Here is a 21,869-nt window from a genome sequence, read left to right as displayed (position 1 = left end):
TTTTGACAAATATATTGATATGATTAATGATACCACCAATAAGGTATCATATAGATTAGTTTCATGCCCTAAAAATCCTCTGTGCTTACCTATTCATCCCTCTTTCCCTCCTACAATCCTTAACCACTAATCTTTTACTGTCTCATAGCTTTGCCTTTTTCAGAATGTCATACAGTTGTAATCACACAGTATATAATATTCAGATTGGTTTTGGGATCCCTGGGTGGCTCAGCGGTTGAGCGTCTGCCTTTGGCTCAGGGCGTGATCCTGGGATCGAGTCCCACATCAAGCTCCCTGCATGGAGCTTGCTTCTCCCTCTGCCTATGTCTCTGCCTTTCTCTCTCTCTGAGTTTGTCTCTCATGAATAAATGGATAAAATCTTTTTAAAAATTCAGATTGGTTTCTTTCACTTAATGACAGGCATTTAAATTTCCTCCAGGTCTTTTAATGGGTTGATAGCTCACTTCTTTTTAGCATTACACAATATTTCATTGTCTGGATGTAGTAGTTTGTTTACCTATTCGTCTACTGAAGGACATCTCAATTGCAGCCAACTTTTGGCAATTATAAATAAAGCTGTGATAAACATTCATGTGCAAGTTTTTGTGTAGACCTAAATTTTCAAGTCATTTGGATAAATCCACCTTTGGGCATTGGTTTGAGGGCCAGGAGACTCTCCTCTGCCACATGGGGTCAGGGTAGGACAAATTTACTCTATGAAGATCAAGTGGATGTGGGCCTCTGATAAGGTTTGTGTAAAATCTCAGTACTGAGACAACTGGATAGCTATATGCAAAAAAAGAAGTTGACTCTTACTTACAGAACATACAATAATTTACCCAAAATGAAACAAAGACCCAAACATGAGATCAAACTATAATACTCCATTTTTTAATTTTAATTTTTTATTTATTCTTAAAGATTTTATTTATTCATGAGAGACACACAGAGAGAGGCAGAGACATAGGCAGAGGGAGAAGCAGGCTCACTGCGGGGAGCCTGATGGGGAACTCAATCCCGGGTATCCCCACTCTATTTTTTTAAGTAGGCTCCATGCTCAGTGTGGCGCAATGTGGGGCTCAAGTTCACAACTCTGAGGTCAAGATCTGAGCTGAGAAGAGTTGGATGCTTAACTGACTGAGCCACCCAGGAACCCCAAATCTAATACTCTTTTAAAAATAGGAAATATTCATGACCTTGTATTTGGCAAATAATTCTTAGATATGACGTTGTAGGGGCCCAGGACAGGCCACCCCCCAATTGATTATTTTGAATTATTTACTTAAGACATGGCCAGTGCAGCAAGAACACTCTGGCCCACCTTTGTCTTCAGAAAGTGTGAAATAAATCTCCCAAGTGAAAAGTATCCTCCCTGCAGTAGTAGGTAGAGAGACATCCTTATTGTCAGAAACAAGGAGTTTAGCCTATATAAAAGCCTATATAAACAAATCTTGTTACCCTTACTAATTTACTACTCCAGTCCAAATACTGCTTAGAATTACTTACTGGGGCTCCCAAAATAAGTTATCATTGTACTTTAAATTCTCAAAGATTTATGTTTCTTTGTCTATAACATAAAAGCTGTATACCTTTGTCTTTTCTTTGGGTCTCAATTTATTATTGGACCTCCATGTGCATGTAATTAAACTTTGTTTTCTCTCTTGTTAATTTGTCTCTTATTTAATTCTTAGACCACCTAGAACAATCTTAAAGGATAGATAAAAAGTTTTCCTCCCCAACAACACCTAAAGCAAAAACAAGGAAGGAAGGAAAGAAAAAGAAAAAAAGAAAGAAAGAAAAAAGATATTTTGGACTTCATCAAAATTAGTAAGTTTTGTACTTCAAAGGACACCAACAAAAAAATGAACACATCCAGAGTGCCTGGGTGGCTCTTGATTGATTTTGGCTCAGGTCATGAAATTAAGCCCCAGGTTGTATGCTTGGTGTGGAGTCTGCTTGAGAATCTCTCCCTCTCTCTCTGCCCCTCCCTTTGCTTATGCTCTTTCTCTCTCTCTTCCTAAATAAATAAATAAATAAATAAATATATTTTTAAAAGACAATGAACATATCCATTGGAATCTTTGTGTACTATTGGTGGAAATGTAAAATTGTACCACTAATATGGAAAACAATATGGTGGCTTCTCAGAAATTACAGTTAAAGGCAGCCTGGGTGGCTCAGGTGTTTCACGCTGCTTTCAGCTCAGGGCGTGATGCTGGGGTCCCAGGATCGAGTCCCGCATCAGGCTCCCTGCATGGAGGCTGCTTCTCCCTCTGCCTGTGTCTCTGCCTCTCTCTCTCTCTCTCTGGGTCTCTCATGAATAAATAAACAAAATCTTAAAAAAAGAAATTACAGTTAATATATGATCCAACAATTCCCCCCCGTATATATACCCCAAAGAATTCAAAACATGGACTCAGATATTTATAAACTTTTTTTTTTTAGTAAAAGGCACAAGATTTATTTGATCAAAGGAAATAGGAGCGTTATGCACATTTGTTCATAGGACCATTATTCACAATAGCCAAAATGGAAACAACCCAAGTGTCCATGAGGGGATAAATGGATCACAAAATGTAGTACATACATACAATGGAATATTATTCAGCTTTAACAATAAAAGAAATCCCAACCCATGTTACAATATGCATGCCTTGAGGACAATATGTTAAGTGAAATAAGCCAGTCCAAAAAGTACAAATACTGCATGATTCCACTTATATGAGGTTCTGACAGTAGTTACATTCAGAGAGAAGGAAAATAGAATCGTGGTTGCCAGAGGCTAGACATAGGTGTGAATGGGAGTTGTTGTTTAATGGGTATAGAATTTCAGTTTTGCATAATGAAAACAGTTCTGGAGATTGGTTTCCGAATGTCAGTGTACCACATGCTACTGAACTGTACACTTAAAATGATTAAGATGTTAAATTACAATATGTGTATATTGCCACAATTAAAAGTAAAATGTTGGGGCAGCCCAGGTGGTTCAGTGGTTTAGCGCCTGCCTTCAGCCCAGGGCCTGATCCTGGAGACCCAGGATCGAGTCCCATGTCGGGCTCCTTGCATGGAGCCTGCTTCTCCCTCTGCCTGTGTCTCTGCCTCTCGCTCTCTTTCTTTCTGTGTATTCTCATGAATAAATAAATAAAATCTTTTAAAAAAATAAAAAGTAAAAAAAAAATAAAAAAAAAAATAAAAAGTAAAATGTTTTAAAACAAGAGAGTGAAAACATGACCACAGAATGGAAGAAAATTTTGGAAATAATATATCTGATAAGGTACTTGTATCAAGTATATACTGTGTAAAGAACTACAAATCAAAAACAAAAAGTCAAATAACCCAATTTAAAGATAGCAAGGCATCCAAACATTTTCCCACGAAAGATACACCAATGCCAAGCGTATATGAAAATTTGCTGGACATGATCACACGTCAAGGAAATACAAGTCAAAATCACAATGAGATACAACTTCAGTCACTAGACTGGCTAGACTTAAATGAAAGAATAATAAGTTTTCGGGTTGCCTGAATGGCTCAGCGGTTGAGCGTCTGCCTTTGGCTGGGGGTGTGATCCTGGAGTTCAGGGATCAAGTTCCACATCCGGCTCCTTGCGGGGAGCCTGCTTCTCCCTCTGCCTATGTCTCTTTCTCTGTGTCTCTCATGAATAAATAAACAAAATATTTTTAAAAACAATAATAAGTTGTTTTCAAGGATATGGATAGATTGGGCCTCTCATATACTGCTTGTGGAACTGTAAGTGATGCAGCCACTTTGGAAAACAGTCTAGCATTTCCTCAAAGATTAAATGTAGAATTTCCATATGAGCCATCAATTCCACTCCCAGGCATATGCCCAAATGAAATAAAAACACATGTCTAAACAAAAACTTGTACACGAATGCTTACAGCAATAGCATTCATAGTAGTCAAAGATAGTGACAAACCAAATGACCATTAATGGATGAAATGGATGAAGAAAACCTGCTGTATCCTGTGAAAATTAATAAAAGGAAACCTCGCTTACAATGGCGCCAGGAGGCCAGCAGGGGGAGCTCTCAGGCCCTACCGCTCGTGATCAATTGCAAACGCCACGGGAACAGGTGCACCTTGCACATTCAGACTACTTTAGCTGCTTTACTATTCCAGAAGCAGGAAGAAAGTTTTTCTCCTCCCTTGGCAATAGCCAATGAGAGACCGTCACAACTCAGCCAATGAAAAGTCCCTATACTTTGAACTCCCAGTTTATTCCGATAGACTTTTGTTAGTAAAAGCCCTCCCACTCTCCCCTTATTTCCATAAAAGAGCCTTCCGCCTTGCCTATGGTTTTGCCCTACCTTGCTTATTCCAAATTGCAATTCTTTGCTATTCTTCAATAATCCCACTTTTAAAAAAAGATTTTATTTATTTATTCGAGAGAGAGAGAGAGAGAGAGAGAGAGAGAGAGAGAGAGAAAGAGGCAGAATCAGGAGCAGGCTCCATGCAGGAAGCCCGACATGGGACTCGAGCCCAGGACCCCAGGATCATGCCCTGGGCCAAAGGCAGGCGCTTAACCGCTGAGCCACCCAGGGATCCCCAATAATCCCACTTTTGCTGGTAAAATAACTGCCAGTTTTATTTTTAAGGCTAATAATCCACACAGTGGACTCTTATTCAGCTGCAAAAATACATGAAGTATTGATACCTGCTACAACATGGATACGCTTTGAAAAAATTGTGCGAAAAATGTAAACGAAGTCAACAGAGTAAATGAAGTTAATTAACCACGAAGACTACTTATTACATAATTTCATTTGTAAGAAAGTCAATGAATATTAAAATCTATAGAGCTAGAGGGGCGCTTGAGTGGCACAGTCAGTTAAGCATCCTACTCTTGGCTTTGGTTCAGGTCGTGATCTCTTGGTCGTGAGATAGAGCCCCATGTGGGACTGACCCTTAGAGCAGAACCTGCTTGAGATTCTCTCTCTCTTCCTCTGCCCCTCCTGCTAGTGCACTAGTACTCTCTCTCACAAATAAATCTTTAAAAATCAATAAAATGTATAGAAATAGAAAGTAGATTAGTGGTTGTCCAGGGCTGAGTGCAGGAGGAGGAAATGGTAAGGGCTTTTTGAGATGATGAAATATTCTAAAATTGTAATTATTGCACATATTTTTAATATACTGTACTGAAAACCATTGTACACCTTAAAGGGGTCTATTGTATAGTATAAACTTCAAATTAATGGGTAAATTTTTACAGTGCAAGAGTCTTGCCATCCAATTTGTTAAGCATATTAATAGTTTCCGAGTGCATCCCTAATTTGCAGGATGATTTGTTTTTCTTGTATCAGTGAAAATAAAAAATCAATTGCTTTAGGGATATTATAGCCATTCACACAGGTCAAAGTTCTCTAGGCACACACTCAAAAATTGATCTAATTTCCTTTCAAAAAATATATATATAAATTTCCTTTTATTGTAAAACGTACATCTGAGAACCTGTTGAACACAGCTCCTAGTTTGTGGTTGTTCCGAGAAGAGTCCCTGCGCCTAGGATAGGGCTGGGGGTGGGTGTGTGGTTCTAACTTCCTATTAAGAGGCCACAGGAGTCTTTAAATTATCAAATATATATGCGAAGCCCCTGACGTCTGGAAGACAAGAGATCCTCCCGATCCAGTTTGGCCTGGCATGATCGCCCTCTCCAGCAGGGGTCAGTCCAGCTAGAAACGGTCTTGAACTCCTAGCGCGCACCTGTGTCCCGTGCGGGCGCGGTGAAGCGCCAACAACCTCCGGGCGGCCAAGTACCGGTCTGAGAGCGGAAGCAGGTTCTGCTTAGCACGTGACCTCCAGATGCAGTTACTCTGTCCAATCAGGGGCGAGCAGGGGCGGGTGGGCGTGGCGCCGCTCCGCAGCCGCGTGGAGCCGGTGGCCTCGCTCGCGATCGCATCTCACCTGCGCGTAGCGGTGTCCGGTGGTTCTGCTGCGGCGTCGATCGCGCAGATTGATGCACCTGCTGCGGGCGCCGTAGGGACGACGCCCGCGGACTCAGAAACCGGGAAGCGGTGAGTGTGCGGGACCGGGGGTGCCAGGACGGGCGGAGGGGCTGGCGACGCGCGGTGGCGGGACCCGACCCTCCTCGGGAGCTGCCGAGTCCCCGAGTCCCCGGGGACGTCGCTCGGACCTCAGTCCCCTCCGGTGCGCCGCGTGCGGGCTGGGCCGGCAGCTGGGACCCCGGCGTCCTGTCCGGACCCTGCGCGCGGCCGCGTCTCCCCGATGGTGCGGTGACCACGGGGAGGGTCGTCAGGGGACAGTCGTGACTCGGTCTCCCGGGTTCGTGCGCAGGGGTTGCTGTGGTCTGTGGGGTCCCCTGTCCATCTTTACTCCCGAGGGGCGCCCGTTTTCCCCCAAGTGTTCCAGATGTTTGGGAAGCAGAGTCTCAAATCCACGACGCTGCCCCCAGCCCAGCCCCTCCTAGGGCTAGCAGTACATCCCTAAATTTCGAGATCCCTCCTCGCCTCCCCGAGCCAACCTCTGACAGCGTCAGCAACCATGCTCCGTGCCGCACTTCAAGCTGAGGCCGTGTTTTAATGGTTATTCAATTTCCCACAGTCAAGGGGTAGCTGTTTTTAAAAGATTTGTTTGTGGAAATGTTACATGGGAAGAAGCAGAGAATTAACCACCCGGAGCTACGCTGTATGAGATCGTGTGCCTCCCCCCGCCCTCATCTTTCCTGGGCCCGGGGCGTCCGTTGGGTGGAAGTGGATCTTTGGAAACTTTTCTGGGTGATCTCTCCTGTCAGCACTGCCCCTCCCTAGGTTTGAAAAGATTTATTCACTTGAGTTCAATTCTCAATAAATAAAAGTATATTAAGGCAATAAATCTTGAAGCAAGAACAACATAAAATATTTATTTTCAAAGGGGCAAGAAAGAATTAAATTTCAAAACTAAAAAATGGAGCAGCCCGGGTGGCTCAGCGGTTTAGCGCCGCCTTCAGCCCAGGGCCTTTCTCTCTCTCTCTCTCTCTCTCTTTTTTTTTTTTTTTTTTTTTTAATTTTTAAAATTTATTTATGATAGTCACACAGAGAGATAGAGACAAAGAGAGGCAGAGACACAGGCAGAGAGAGAAGCAGGCTCCATGCACTGGGAGCCCGACGTGGGATCCGATCCCGGGTCTCCAGGATCGCGCCCGGGGCCAAAGGCAGGCGCCAAACCGCTGCGCCACCCAGGGATCCCAATCTATTATCCATTTTGAATTAATTATGTGAAATGTGTAAGACTTATGTCTTGATTTTTCTTTTAGTACATGGGTATCCAGTGTTCCAGTCCTATTTGCTGAAAAGACCATGTTTTCTCTATAGAATTGCCATTGTTCCGGTGTCAAAGATTGGTTGACTCCATTTGTGCGGATCTATAGGAAAGCAACTGACATTTGTTTATTAACCTTTTATCCTTCAAATTTGCTATATATTCTTATTTGTTCCAGAAATTTTCTTTGTTATTGTGGATTGAGATTTTCTGCTTACATGATATATGCAACAAAAACAGTTTATGGGGACGCTTGGGTGGCTCAGCGTTTGAGCGTCCCAGATTATTGGGATTGAGTCCCACACTGGGCTCCTTGCATGGAGCCTGCTTCTCCTCCCTCTGCCTGTGTCTCTGCCTCTCTTTATATGTCTCTCATGAATAAATTTAAAAAAATTTTTTAAATCTTAAAAAAAAACAGTTTATATCCTTCCTTCCCAATCTGTATACCTTTTCCTGTCTTATTGCATTATCTAGGATTTCCAGTACAGTGTTGAATAGAAGAAGTGATAGGATATTTTTATTTTGTTCCTGGTATTGTGGGGCAGGCATCAGGTTTCTTGCCATTAAATATGGTGTTGGCTGTAGGTTTGTTGTAGATGTTCTTTTTCAAGAAGAGAACGTTTTCCTCTATTCCTAGTTTGTTGTCATAAATGGCTGTTGTATTTTCTCAAATGCTATTTTCATTTTCATTTTCCCAAATGCTATTTCATTTTCCTTTAATTCTTGAAATTAATCTGTCTTTCCTCCTTTATTTTATTGCTTTTTAGAAAGAACCTGCTTTTCTTTTTCTTGGTTATCCTTTCTTGTCCACAGTTTTATCTTTAACTTTTGTTATTTCTCTTCTCATGCTTACTTTGGGTTTGTTTTTCTAGTTTCCTAAAGTAAGTGCTTAGACTTTTTTGCCTATAGCTCTTCTTTTTTAGTGTCTGCATTCAATGCTAAACATTTCTCTGTAGATACTAATTTACTGCATCTCTCAAATTTTGATGTTTTATTTTCGTTTGCTTTTAGTTTAATATATTTTTTTAGTTTAATATAATTTTAATTGTTCTTGATACTTATTTTATCCATGTGTAATTTAGTAGTATATTGTTTATTCTCCAAGTATGGGGGCTGGTTTTCAACTATGTTATTGGTTTCTAGATTAATTGTGGTTTGAAGGCATGTATAATCTGATTTCTAGTCTTTCAAATTTTTAAAAGTGTGTTTTATGTCCCAGGATGTGATCTATTTTGGTGAGTGTTCCAAGTGAGCTTAGAAGAATGTTTATTTTGCTCTTGTTGGATGATATTAAATAAATTTTAATCAAATCCAATTGATTGATGGTGTTCTTCAGTTCAAGTCTACTTGTCCTGATTTTCTGCCTGCTGGAACTCCTACTTACTGATAGAAGGCTGTTCACCTCACCAGTGAATTCACTAACTTCTCATTGCAGTTTTGTCAATTTTTGCCTGATATATTTTGCCACTCTGCTGTTACGCACATACACACAAATAATTGCTGCGCCTTTTTTGAGTCTTGACCCCTTTATCATTATGTAGTGCCTATTTTTGTCCTTGTCAGTTTTCCTTCCTCTGAAGTCTCCTTTGCCTGAAACTTATCTATGCCTGCTTTTTTTTTATTAATGTTAATGTGGTGTGTTTATCTTCATTTTGCTACTTTTAACCTATCTTTTTTGTTAAAGTGACTTTCTTATAGACAACAGTTAATTAGTTATTTTTTTATCTGCTATGACACTATTTATTTTTCATTTCTTATATTTAGACCATTAATGTTTAAAATGATTGTTGATATAGTTGGATTGATACTATTACCATAATTATTACCATTTTATATTTGTTGAGTTTGTTCTTTGCTTCTCTTTTGTCTGACCTCTTTTCTCTGCCTTCTGGTTGAGACGCATTTTATGTGATTACATTTTTTTCTCCTGTTTTCACATATCAAGTACACTTAAAACTGTTTAAAACTCTTCACTCTCTACCTGCTTTCATGATTTCTAAAAGGAAATCTGAGTGTTACCTTCACTGTGCAGAAGCTGTTTTTATTTTGATGAAGTCCCAATAATTTTTTTTTTTTTGCTGTCTTTGCCTCAGGAGACATATCTAGAAAGAAATTGCTACAGCTAATGTCAAAGATGTTACTGCTCCTGTTCTCTAGAATTTTGGTGGTTTCAGGTTTCACATTTAGGTTTTTCATCCATCTTGAATTTATGTTTGTATATGGTGTAAGAAAGGGATCCAGTTTCATTCTTTTGCACGTTGCTGTCCAGTTTTCCCAACACCATTTGTTGAAGAGACTTTTTCCCATTAGATAATCTTTCCTGCTTTGTCAAAGATTAATTGACCCTATACCATTTCTGCATTTTCTATTCTGTTTTGCTGTTCTATGTGTCTATTTTTGTGCCAGTACCATACTATTTTGATCACCTTAGCTTTGCAGTATAACCCAAAGTCTGGAATTGTGATGCCTCCACCTTTGCTTTTTTCAAGGTTGCTTTGGCTATTCAGGGTCTTTTGTGGTTCCAGGTAAATTTTAGGATTGTTTTTCTAGTTCTGTGAAAAATACTGGTGGTATTTTGATAGGTATTGCATTAAATGTGTAGATTGCCTTGGGTATATAGACATTTTAACAATATTTGTTATTCCAATGCATGAGCATGGAAGGTCTTTTCATTTTTTAGTATGACCTCTTCAATTTCTTTTATCAGTGGTTTATAGTTTTCAGAGTACAGGTCTTTCAGCTCTTTAGTTAGGTTTATTGCTAGGTATTTATTGTTTTTGGTGCAATTGTAAATGAGATTGATTCCTTGATTTCTCTTTCTCTTGCTTCATTATTGGTGTATAGAAATTCATCAGATTTCTATATGTTGATTTTGTATTTTGCAACCTCACTGAATTCCTTTATCAGTTCTAGCCATTTTTTTTTTTGGTGGAGTCTTTTGAGTGTTCTACATAGAGTATCTTGTCATCTGCAAATAGTGGAAGTTTGACTTCCTTGCTGTTTTGGATCTCTTTTATTTCTTTTTGTTATCTGATTGCTGAGGCCACGACTTCAGTACCATGTTAAATAGTAATTGTGAGAGTAGACTTCCTTGTCTTGTTCCTGACTGTAGGGGAAAGGATCTCAGTTGTTCCTATTGAGGATGATATTAGCTATGGGTCTTTCATATGTGGCCTTTATGATGTTGAGGTATGTTCCATCTGTCCCTACTTTGTTGAAGGTTTTTTATCAAGAAAGGGTGCTGTGTTTTGTCAGATGTTTTTTTTGCAGCTATTGACAGGATCATATGGTTCTTATCCTTTCTTTTAGTAATGTGATGTATCCTGTTGGTTGGTTTGCAAATATCGAATTACCTCTGCAGCCCAGGAGTAAATCCCACTTGATTGTGGTGAATGATTCTGTACTGTTGAATTTGATTTGCTAGTATTTTACTGAGAATTTTTGCATCCATGTTCATCAGGGGTATTGGCCTGTAATTCTTATTTATTTATATTTTCAGAGAAAGAGTACAAATGGGGAGAAGGGACAAAGAGAGGGGGAGAGAGAGCATCTTAGGCAGGCTCCACACTCAGCACGGACCTGGATGCAGGGCTTGAGCTCATGACGTGACCCTGAGATCATGACCTGAGCCAAAAAATCAAGAGTCAGACACTTCACTGACTGAGCCACTCAAGCGCATCTCTGATTCTCCTTTTTAAGAGGGGTCTTTGTCTGGTTTTGGAATCGAGAAATGCTGGCTTGTAGAATGAATTTGGAAGTTTTCCTTTCATTTATATTTTTTGGAACAGTTTGAGAAGAATAGGTATTAACTCTTCTTAAAATATCTGGTGGAATTCCCCTGGGAAGCCATCTGGCCCAGGATTTTGTTTGTTGGGAGATTTTTTTATGATTGATTCTATTTCTTTGCTGGCTATGGGTCTGTTCAGATTTTATATTTCTTCCTGTTTCAGTTTTGGTGGTTTATAAATTTCTAGGAACTTGTCCATTTCTTCCATGTTGCCCATTTTTTTTTTTTTTGGCGTATAATTTTTCCTAGTATTCTCTTATAATTGTACATCTGCGGGTTTGGTTGTGATTTCTTCTCTTTCACTTGTGATTTTATCTATTTGGGTCCTTTCTCTGTTTGATAAGTCTGGCTAGGGGTTTATCAGTTTTATTATTTCTTTCAGAGAACCAGCTCTTAGTTTCCTGAATCCATTCTACTGGGTGTTGTTGTTGTTGTTGTTTATATATCATTTATTTCTGCTCTAATCTTTATTATTTCCCTCTTCTGATGGCTTCAGGCTTTAGTTGCAATTCCTTTTCTAGCTCGTGTAGGTCTAAGTTGTATATTTGAGTCTTTTCTTGCTTCTTGAGGTAGGCAATATGTGTTGCAAGCATATTGTGTTGCAATATGCTTCCTTCTTAGGGGAAGTATGCCTATGGGCATCCCAAAGGTTTTTGACTGTTGTGTTTTCATTTTCACTCGCTTCCATGTATTTTTTAAATTTCTTCTTTAATTTCCTGGTTAAGCCATTCATTCTTTAGTAGAATGTTCTTTAATTTCCATGTTTTTGTGGTCTTTCCAAAATTTTTCTTGTGATTGACTTCAAGTTTCATAGCATTGTGGTCTGAAAATATGCATGGTATGATCTTATCTTTTTGTTTTTGTTGAGGGCCACTTTGTGACCCAGTATGTGATCTATTCTGAAGAATGTTCCATGTGCACTCAAAACGAATGTGTATTCTGCTGCTTTAGGGTGAAATGTTCTGACTCTATTAAGTCCATCCAGTCCAGTGTGCCATTCAAAGTCATTGTTGCCTTGTTGATTTTCTTCTTAGATTATCTGTCCATTGGTGTAAGTGGGGTGCTAAAATTCCCTTACTATTATTGTATTATTATCAATGAGTTTTTATATGTATTAATTGATTTATAAAATTGGGTGCTCCCAAGTTGGAGGCATAAATATTTACAATTGTTAGGTCTGCTTGATGGATAGACCCCTTAATTATGATATGATGCTCTTCTTCATCTCTTGTCACAGTCTTTGTTTTAAAATCTAGTTTGTCTGATATGAGTATGGCTACTCCAGCTTTCTTTTGATGTCCATTAGCATGATGGCTGGTTCTCCATCCCCTCACTTTCGATCAGCGGTGTCTTTAGGTCTAAAACAAGTCTCATATAGGTAGTATATAGATGGATCTTGGTTGGTGTAGGTTTTTTTTTTTAACCATTCTGGTACGCTTTATCTTTTTTTTAAAGGATTTTATGTATTTATTCATAAGAGACACAGAGAGGGTGGCAGAAACAGGCAGAGAGAGAAACAGGCTCCATGCAGGGAGCCCAGTACGGGACTTGATCCCAGGACCCCAGGATCACTCCATGGGCTAAAGGCAGGCACCCAACCACTGAGCCACCCAGGCATCCCACTCTTTATCTTTTGATTGGAGCATTTAGTCCATTTATATTCAGAGTAATTATTCAAAGACATGAATTTGGTGCCATTGTGTTGTTACCTGTAGAGTTGGTATTTCTGTTGGTGTTCTCTGGTCTGTTCTAGTCTTTGTTGCTTTTGGTCTTTTTTTCCTCCACTCAAGGAATCCCCCTTAAAATTTCTTGCAGGACTGGTTTAGTGGTCACAAACTCCTTTAGTTTTTGTCTGGGAAACTCTGTATCTCCTTCTATTCTGAAGACAGCCTTGCTGGATAAAGAATTCTTGGCTGCATATTTTTCTCATTCAGCACGTTGGCTATTTCCTGCCACTTTCTTCTGGCTTGTCAAGCTTCTGTGGACGAATCTGCTGGAAAGCTCATCTCTTTTCTCTTTTTGGTTAAGGACTTTTTTTTTCCTTGCTGCTTTCAGGATTCTTTCCTTGTCTGTGTATTTTGTGAATTTGACTATGATATACCATTGCCATGGTTGTTTTTTGTTGAATTTAATGGGATTTCTCTGTACTTCTTGAATTTTGATGTCTGTATCTTTGCCCAAATTAGGGAAGTTTTTAGCTATAATTTGAAGAAATTTTCTGCCCCCTTTTCTCTTTCTTCATCTTCTTGGACTCCTATGACACAAATATTACTATGTTTTAATAAGTCACTGAGTTCCCTAGGTGTACATTCGTGATCCATTATCTTTCTTTCCCTCTTCTTTTCAGCTTCATTATTTCCCATAATTTTATCTTCTATACCACTGATTCACTCGTCTAATTCATCCATCCTTGTTTTTATGGCCTCAGTTTGGGTTTGCATCTTGGTTATAGCATTTTTAATTTTGACCTTACTAGATTTTAGTGCTTTTATCTCTGCATTAAGGGATTCTCTAATATCTTCTATACTTTTTTTCAAGCTCAGTTAGTATCCTTATAATCCTTGTTTTAAATTCTAGTTCAGACATCTTTCTTATATCTATATTGATTAAATCCCTGGCCCTGAATTCTACTTCTTTCTTTAGGGATGAATTTCTTCAACTCATCATTTTGTCCAGAAAAAAGAAAGAAAGAAAGAAAGAAAGAAAGAAAGAAAGAAAAGAAAAGAAAAGAAAAGAAAAGAAAAGAAAAGAAAAGAAAAGAAAAGAAAGACAACCCTCCAAAACCGCAGAAAACCTAGATCCTAGGTGTGTTTTGGTCTGCTTGGTAGAAGAATCTAGATCTTTGGGGCACCTGGGTGCCTCAGTGAAGCACCTGACTCTTGATTTTAGCTTAGGTCTTGATCTGAGGGTCATAAGTTCCCCAAATAAAAAATGAAATGAAAGAAATTAAATAAATATAGCCAAAAATGTATATATAAAATTTTCAAAAATTAATAATTTTAAAGGAATTGAAAAAATGAAAAAAAGAAGAACAAAAGCAAAAAGGAAGCTAGATTCTATTTCCCCTAGAGCTGAAGCTTTACAGCACTCTATGGTCAGTAGACTTGATGTGTTGTTTGTGCTAGCCTTCTGGGAAAGGCGCCTGCTGCAGGACTCTCAGCCTCATTTCTTTCAGCGGAAACGCGCCTCCAGGGCCCCTCTGGGCTAGGCTTGTTGTAAGCGACTCTGGCCTCCACTAGGTGGCGCTGTTTTGCTCCCTAAAGGCTTTCCGAGCTGATGGGCAGAATGAGTCTGGCGTTGCCTCCTCTCTCCAGCTGGAGCTGAAGTTCGTACCCCACCCCCACCCCCATGAGTCCTCACAGGAGAACAATCAGTCACCCCTCTTGTGTCCCCAGTTTCTGTCTGAACCCTGCATCCATTCTGCCTGTGTCTGAGCTTTTTTTTTTTTTTTTAATCTCAGGTGCACGACTGAATTTCCAAACTCTAAATTTTAGGGACTCCCATGTCCCGGACATGGGTTCCACCTGGGGAGGGTCTCGCCACACTTCTGCAGTTTGCCTGACATCCCAGGGAAGATGTCAAATGACTGGGCAGTGGTTCACGGTTTATAGCAAAACAGAGCAGAAAGCTGGTGCCAAGACTCGCTGTTCTCAGCCCGCTGACTCCTTTGCCTGGGAACAGTGCAGCACCTTGGCAGCACCCATTCTTCTCGTGACCGGGGGTGGGGGATCCTCAGACCCTGCTGTCACTCCCGGGATTTTGCCCTGCTTTGCCACCTTAGCGCCTTTAAGCCAGGCACCTCCCCCGTGGCAGAGGACTTCTTAAAGTTCAGATTTTGTGCTCCACTCCTTATATTTTGCAGTAGCCTCCTTAAGCTCGGCGCCACCCACCCCCCTCAGTTTTCTCTCTCCCCCACGTCAACTCTCCGCACCTCCTACCTTCCAAAATGTAGACTATTTTTAGACTCGCAGTTTTTGTTTTCCCAGACCCCCAATCGATTTCTTGGGTGTTCAGAATGATTTCATAACTATCTAATTGTATTCAAGGGATAAAACACACTTAGGGACTTAGGGCCCCCCTAGCCCTGCATCATCTTAACTCTGCCCCCCCCCCAACTGACTGGAATTTAAATAAAAACTAAAAAAACAAAAAACAAAACAAAACAAAACCAAGAAGTAAAAGGAAGTCTGACTTAATTTCTTATCTCTCTCTATAACAGGTGAGGTTTTTTGTTTTTTCCTTTTTGGTTCCTTTCAAGATTAGCTCTCTTAATATGGCTTGTAATTTTTTGTTGGAAGAACATGAAGTACTGAAAAAAAGGAACTGAGATAAATAGGCCTTTAGTGTGATGTTTTATGTTTATTTGGCTAGTCTGTGTTTACTCTTTGCTGTACCTGTGTCAGAGGCTAAAATTTCTTCTGGTTTCTTCTTTCCTTTTGTCTGCCCTGTCTTTGGAGTTTTAAAAGGTCTGAAAAATGCAGTTCCTTCAGCATATTTCATTGTTGTTAAATAGTAGCCCTGTGGAAGGAAGGAAAGTGTTTTATAGTCCTGTGATTTGGGTTCAGGCTGTTAGTGAGCTTGTGTCCCTGTGCTGTGACCTTCTGTGGTAGGATAGGAAAGATACTTAGTCTTTGTCCCTGGTTCCTAGCACAGACCTCCCAAAGCTCTTGGAATGTCTTGAGTGATAGGGGTGAGAGGAGCATCTTTTCTGCTTCTTCTTTCTTCTTCCTCCTCCTCCTCCTCCTCCTCCTCGTCCTCCTCCTTTTTTAAAGATTTTATTTACTTATTCACGAGAGACACAGAGAGGCAGAGACCAAGGCAGAAGGACAAGCAGGCTCCTCGCGGGGAGCCTGATGTGGGACTCAATCCCAGGACCCGGGATCACAACCTGAGCTGAAGGCAGTCGCTCAACCACTGAGCCACCCAGGTGCCCCAGAGCATCTTTTCTTCTAACAAGGCAACTCTTGGCAGCTCCTTAGATGGCTTCAGGTTGGCAGTAGGTCACCGGTAAGACCAGCCTTTATTAAAGGCTTGGAATTTTTGGCCCTAGCCCCCAGCGCCCCGGGAATGGAGAAGGCCAGGAGGCTGGGTTAACCACCAACAGTCAATGATTTAATCAATTATTCTTACATAATGAAATGTCCATAAACATTCCTTTAAGTGTCAGGGTTCAGAGAACTTCTGGTTTGGTGAATGCATCAAGGTGCAGGTGGCATGCTTGCAGGAGACATGGATGACTCATGGCCTGTATCCACCCCACCTCACCCCAACTTCATTCCGTTCATTTTTTTCCATTTGACTGTTCTTGAATTGTATCTTTTTAAAAAACTGGTGATAGTAAGCAAAGTGGTTTTCTGTGTTCTCCACGCCCCCCGCCCCCATGTTCTGAGAGCTATTTTAATGAACAATCTAACCTGAGGCAGTGTAGAGGAAGACTCCAAGTTTTTAGTTGGCTGAACAGAAATGTGAGTAGCCCAAGCACTCTATTTTTGGCTGGCATCTGAAGTGGGGGCAGTCTTGTGGAATTGAGCCCTTAATGTGTGGAGTCCGATGCTGACTCCAGGTAGTTTTAGAATTGATTTGGGGGGATCCCTGGGTGGCGCAGCGGTTTGGCGCCTGCCTTTGGCCCAGGGTGCGATCCTGGAGACCCGGGATCGAATCCCACATCAGGCTCCCGGTGCATGGAGCCTGCTTCTCCCTCTGCCTATGTCTCTGCCTCTCTCTCCCTCTCTCTCTGTATGACTATCATAAATAAATTTAAAAAAAAAATTAAAAAAAAAAAAGAATTGATTTGGGATGTAGGACACCAGGTTGGTGTTGAAGAGATGGAGAAGTGGTATTGGAAAAGATATCACGTGTTTTCTATCAAAAAGGGAAAAAACTATCATCTTTACAATTGCTTCTCAGCCCCTACCCCCACATTAGGTAAGACAGGAAGGCTAGAGGGAACTCAGGTTGGCTATCCTCACCTCCAAAACAGTTGGGTTCTGGTAAAGGCCCCGTTGATTAGGCTCTGGTGTAACAGATTCTTTTGAGGGACAGGCCTCGTTAAGAATAATATTCTGGGCATATTTCAAGATGTCTCCTTCTCTGTCCCTCTTTCCAGTTTTGGAGATAGAGTTTGCCTTCTGACCACAATTTTCTGATGGATGTAAGAAATATTGTTGACTTCAAGTTGTTTGATTTTTTTTTTCCTGTGAGGATGAGAATGCCAGATTCTAAGCTCCTTACATGCCAAATCAGAAACCAGAAGTCTCTTATTTCACCTTTTTTGTTGTTTGCTGACACTATTAAAGCCTCACACACCCCCTTCCACTTGTGCTGCACACCTGTACATAGCGATGAGAGACTGTGGCTGCTCACTGCTTTGGCACTGGCAAGAGATTCAGTCCACAGCACCTGCCCCATACCTGATCTCGCTCACTTAGCCAACAAAACTGGTGGAGCTTTACCTGTAGAGCTAATCCCCGTGGTGCAGTGTTAGGGCAGACTCTCTGCTAAGTACTTCCAGATCAATAAATTCAGCGTAAACCAACTTTAGGTTCCTTCCACTATTACCCTACATTTTTTATCTCCATTCCCACACATATACTCCAGATTTCTTTTTCTGTAAGTTATATGAAATAAGTCATTCTGGGGCACCTGGGTGGCTCAGTGGTTGAGCGTCTGCCTTTGGCTCAGGTCGTGATCCTGGGGTCCTGGGATCGAGTCCCACATCAGCCTCCCCACAGGGAGCCTGCTTCTCCCTTTGCCTATATCTCTGCTTCTCTCTGTGTATCTCTCATGAATAAATAAATCTTTTTTTAAAAAGTAGTTCTTTTTGAGTGTAGTGTACCTTTTCATGGGTCATACATTGTACCTCACCTTAGGGGCTTGTTCTCTTTAAATCTAATCATATTAGCCAATTCTGGAGACTTCATAGGCAACTGAGAAAACTCTTTAAGATTTTATTCCTTTAGTGGTGACTCAGTGAGTTAGGTGACTGGCTCTTGATATCAGCACAGGTCTTGATCTCAGGTTGTGAGTTCAAGCTCTGTGTTGGGCTCCACTTTGGGTGTGGAGCCTACAAAAAAAATTTTACTCCTTTAAAACCACCTTTAGTACCAATATTTGTGTTAGTCTTTGTTCTTTAGAGAAACAGAATCAACAACATGTATGTATGTGTATATATGGAAATGGAGGAGTAAAAGAAGGTGAAGGAGGAGACCTGACAGAGAGAGAGAACTTGAGATTGAGATTAATTAATTAATCTTAAGGAATGGAAATACATGATTCAAAATCCAAAACCTGCAGGGTAGGTGGGCAGGCTGGAGACCCATGGAAGATTTGCAGTTCAACTCCAGCAGCTGTCTGCTGGCAGTATTCCTTCTTGCTCAGGGTATGTCACTTTTTTTTTTCTTTTAATGCCTTCACCTTACTGGATGAGGTACATCCGCTCTATGGAGGGAGGGTAATTCACTTTACTCAAGGTCAACTGATTTAAATGTTAATCTCCTCCAAAGAACACCTTTACAGAAATATGCTCAACAATAATTGGACCAAATATCTGAGCACCATGGCCCAGCTAACTTGACTTGTAAAATTATTATTTTTTTAAAGATTTTATTTATTTTAGAGAGAGAAAGAGAACAAGCAGGGGAACAGGCAGAGGCAGAGGAAGAAGCCGACTCTCTGCTGAGCAGGGAGCCCAACACAGGGCTGATCCCAGGATTCAGCTTAAACCAACTTTAGGATCCTTCCTTCCTGGGATCATGACCTGAGCCAAAGGCAGATGCTTAACTGAGCCACCCAGGCACCCCACTTCACTTGTAAAATTAAACATTCTATATGATTAATATAAATGTTTATTATAGATTAATATTGAATGTCAAGTTTTAAATAATCAGCCTGACATGTTAAGTCTACCTAAAGATTTGCCCTTAGCATGTCAACTCACAGTTCTGTTTCCTTGACTAAAAGTATCTAGATAATTTATCGGTTTCTTGTACAAAAAAAGTCAACGATGAAGCGGTGTTTTAAGAATTTATTTTTCTTTTTTTTTTTAAAGATTTATTTATTTATTCATGATAGATGTAGAGAGAGAAAGAGAGAGGCACAGGCACAGGAGGAGAGAGAAGCAGGCTCTATGCTGGGAGCCCAATGTGGGACTCGATCCCGGGACTCCAGGATCACACCCTGGGCCAAAGGGAGGCGCCAAACCGCTGAGCCACCCAGGGATCCCGAAGAATTTATTTTTCTTAAGTAATTTGTACACCCAACGTGGGGCTCAGACTCACAACCCTGAGATCAAGAGTTGCATACTCTACCGATTGAGCCAGCCGTGTGCCCCATCAAGCAGTGTTTTAAATGAGACTTAGCAAGTGTGAAGCAAGGATTTTACATGCTTTGTTGTAAATATCAAGGCTGCGTATAAAAACAGTTTGCAACATGTAAGATCATAGAGTATTCAGCACCATCAGTGTTTCCTACGTCTACTAGAGAACGGGCATCATGCAACCAAGTGACAGTTGACAGTTGGTAAACTACAGCAAGAGAACTAATGGCGAGCACGTAAGATATGTAGATATACATAAGAAGACTAAAGCAAACAAGGGAATCAGAGTGGAAGACAAATATACAAGCAAACATTACATATTCCAACAGGTAGAAATGATGAAACTATAAATGAAAGGAAAGGAAGATACAAAAATGGAATAAGCTCACAGATGTATAGTCAATTGCAGGGCATGAAAGGACCTAAAAATAAACTTAATAATGAACCAGATAGTGACTAGTTAAATAAGGAAACAGAAACAAAGGTATTAAAAGGGAATAAGTACAAAGATAACAACCAGAACAAATATGGAAGCCTAAAGTTGTAAAAATAACAAAGAATACAGATTTCATTAAAAAAAAAAACCAGTATGTAAGCTTTCTTGGAGAAATTACTGATTTTAGAACTGGGAATGGGACTATATGCATACCTTATTTTACTGTGCTTTGCAGATACTGCATTTTTTACAAATCAAGCTCTGTGGCAATCCTGCATCAAGTGAGTCTCTTGGCACCATTTTTCCAACAGCATCTGCTCACTTCATGTCTCTGTGTCACATTTTGGTAATTCCCATATTTCAAACTTTTTCATTCATACATTTGTTATGGTGATCTGTGATCAGGGATCTTTGATGTTATGACTGTAATTGTTTTGGGGTACCACAAACTATGCCCACAGAAGACCTCAAACTTAATTAATAAAATGGTAAACGTGTTCTGACTGCTCCACTGATTGGCCATTCCCCCGATCTCTCTCCTTCTCCTTGGGCCTTTCTCTTCCTTGTGACACAACAGTATTAAAATTAGTCCAGTGAGTAACCCTACAGTGGCCTCTAAGTGTTCAAGTGAAAGGAAGAACTGCATGTCTCTCACTTAAAAGCTGGAAATGATCAAGTTTAGTGAGAAAGGCATGTTGAAAGCTGAGATGGGCCTAAAGCTAAGCCTCTTTTGCCAGTTAGCCAGTTATGAATGCAAAGGAAAAGTTCTTGAAGGAAATTAAAAGTGTTACTCTAGTGAATACACAAATAATAGAAAGTGAAACAGCCTAATGCTGATGGAGATAGTTTGAGCGGTCTGGATAAAAGATCAAACCAGCCACAGCATCCCCTTAAGCCAAAGCCTAGTCCAGGGCAAGGCCCTAACCCTCTTCAATTCTGTGAAGATTCAGAGAGGTAAGAAAGCTGCAGAAGAAAAGTTTGAAGAGGTTGGTTCATGAGGTTCTTTCTCCTGAACATAAAAGTGGAAGGTCTAAGTAGCAAGTGCCAATGTAGAACCTGCTCGAAGTTATCTAGAAGATCTAACTAAAATGGTTAATGTAAGTGGCTATACTAAACAACACATTTCCAATGTAGACAAAACAGTCTTCTATTGGAAGGAGATGCCATGGAGGACTTTCATAGCTAGGGAGAAGTCAATGCATAGGCTGACTTGTTAGGGACTAATGCAGCTGGTGACTTGAAGTCACTTTCACTTGCCATTCCGAAAATCCTAGGGCCATTACAAATTATGCTAAATCTAAAAAAAATATGTTAAGTTACTCTTCCTGTGCTTTATAAATGGAACAACAAAACCTTGTTGACAGCCCATCTGTTTACAACATAGCTTACTGAATATTTTAAGCTCACTGTTGAGATCTCCTGCTCAGAAGACGAAAGGTTCCTGGCCACCCAAAAGCTCTGATGGAGATATGCAATGAGGTTAATGTTGTTTTCATGCCTGCTAACCCCCTATCCATTCTGCAGCTGATGAATCAAGAAAGAATTTCAACTTTCAAGCCTTGTTATTTAAGAAATACATTTCACAAGGTTATAGCTGCCATAGACAGATTCCTCTGATGGATCTGGGCAAACTAAGTTGAAAACCTTCTAGAAAGGATTCACCATCCTAAATGCCATTAAGAATATTTGTGATTCATGGGAAGAGGTCAAAATATCAACATAAGCAGGAGTTTGTAAGAAGTGATTCCAAGCCTCATGGATGATTCTGAGGGGTTCAGGATTTGAGTGGAGGAAATAACTGCAAGTGGGGTGGAAAGAGCAAGAGAACTAGAATCATAAATAGAGGGTGCACCCGGGTGACTCAATGGTTGAGCATATGCCTTTGGCTCAGGTCATGATCCTAGGGTCCTAGGATTGAGTCCCATTTCAGGCTCCCCACAGGGAGCCTGCTTCTCCCTCTGCCTATGTATCTGCCTCTCTCTGTGTCTTTCTAATAAATGATTTTTTAAAAAAAAAGAAAGAAAAGAAATGGAGCCTGAAGATAGGACTAAATTT

The 21,869-nt window shown here is 40.4% G+C and overlaps 1 long non-coding RNA gene across 1 annotated transcript in view; it reads left to right on the top strand.

The window, feature by feature from the left end:
• The first annotated feature begins 5,876 nt into the window (after positions 1 to 5,876).
• Positions 5,877 to 21,869, top strand: part of LOC118351738 (uncharacterized) — a 33,337-nt gene continuing 17,344 nt past the window's right edge. The window contains exon 1 of the long non-coding RNA XR_004807664.2: positions 5,877 to 6,034. This is a non-coding gene — a long non-coding RNA (uncharacterized LOC118351738). The remainder of the gene's footprint in view (positions 6,035 to 21,869) is intronic.

Source organism: Canis lupus, chromosome 20, assembly GCF_003254725.2.
Source record: "Canis lupus dingo isolate Sandy chromosome 20, ASM325472v2, whole genome shotgun sequence".
Classification (NCBI taxonomy): Eukaryota; Metazoa; Chordata; class Mammalia; order Carnivora; family Canidae; genus Canis; species Canis lupus.
Note: the sequence above shows the minus strand (reverse complement) of the source record. Positions and strands in the feature narration are given on the sequence as shown.